At 42.1% G+C, this 1,416-nt stretch overlaps 1 protein-coding gene across 2 annotated transcripts in view; it reads left to right on the forward strand.

Moving 5' to 3' along the window:
- Positions 1 to 1,416, forward strand: part of LOC101847833 (L-fucose kinase) — a 46,412-nt gene that overhangs the window by 6,885 nt on the left and 38,111 nt on the right. The gene's annotated exons all lie outside the window — the stretch shown is intronic.

The raw sequence follows: 1,416 nt of genomic DNA on the forward strand, positions 1-1,416 counted from the left end.
TCGTGGTTTGGGGACATAAAAAGCGGAGTGAAACAGGAAAAGGGTCAAGGTCACGAAGGGAGCGAAGCAGTTACCGTGCACCTAGCTCAAGCGCCCGCCCACAAAACAAAATGCCTGGTTACCGTGTACGTAGACACTGAGGCTACGCGCCCGGTTGCTGGTTACCGTGTACGTAGATATTGAGGCTACACGCCCGGTTACCGTGCGTGTGACATTGAGACTACACACCCAGTTACCGTGTACGTAGACCCCGAGGCTACATACGCGCCAGGTTGCCGGTTACCGTGTACGTAGACACTGAGGCTAGCTTACGTGCCCGGTTACCGTGTACGTAGACCAGGAGGCTACGTGCCCGGTTACCGTGTACGTAGACCAGGAGGCTACGTGCCCGGTAACGGTGTACGTAGACACAGCATTTCAGTAGTACAATTTTAGGCAATTTTTGAAAAAAAAAATCCTTGATTCAAATTACTCAAATTTGTCTAATTTTCATTCAAATTGCATGAAAACCACACGAACACATTCACAATTCAATTCCTTTTATAAAAATATATACTTTATGATGGGGGTTCAATATTTAAATAACAGAGCTACAAGAGTTTTACTGAGGCTACCCCAGTTTGCTGGTCCATTTGCTGGAGCACGGGTAAAATGCCCAGTTCCTGGGGAGCAGCCCTCTGGAAGGGCCTTAGTCAACAATGGGTTAATGTACATCTGTGCCAAATTTGGTGCTTGTATCACAAAATGCACAATCCTTCTAAATTTTTGGGCTAAACCGCCCCACTATAAGAGTAAGAGTTGTAAAGTGGTCCAATACCTCCCAGTGTGCCAAGTCACACAAAAGAATATGTTGTTTCTTGTCTTTGCTACTCTTGAGTGGCTTCATCTTAATATGCTTACATATTAAAATTCAATATAGCTAATATTTTTTCCTCTCATAATATTGGCAAATTGTTTCTCTGGATGGATGGATGGGTGATGAATGTCATGAATACCACGCGAGATATCATTACCAGATGTTGGATTGATCAACAGCTGTTGCAGCTTGACAAGGAACGAGTTGTTTTATGGGGTTTGTGTGGTACATTTACATGCAGAGCCTATGTACCAACAAAAGAGTTTTACTTGAGGACTCTCAATAAAATCAATTAACATACAGCTGTTTCATCATTAGCTTATATTTTTGAAGGCAGCTGCTTTGTTCCAATTTGTGCTAGATTCAGAGGGTCAATGATTGCAGTAACTGAAATTGCATGTATAACTTCATTTTTATTTGTTCATTTTAAAGCGTCTTTTAGCCCTATATGTATACACTCATGATGTAAAGGTAAAGTACTAGTTGACATTTTCCTTCTTGAAATAGATTAAATCATATTTTGCATTTAAGATCATGTATTTGGGGGGGGGGGGGGGGGG

This window comes from Aplysia californica, unplaced genomic scaffold, assembly GCF_000002075.1.
Source record: "Aplysia californica isolate F4 #8 unplaced genomic scaffold, AplCal3.0 scaffold00485, whole genome shotgun sequence".
NCBI classification, from domain to species: domain Eukaryota; kingdom Metazoa; phylum Mollusca; class Gastropoda; order Aplysiida; family Aplysiidae; genus Aplysia; species Aplysia californica.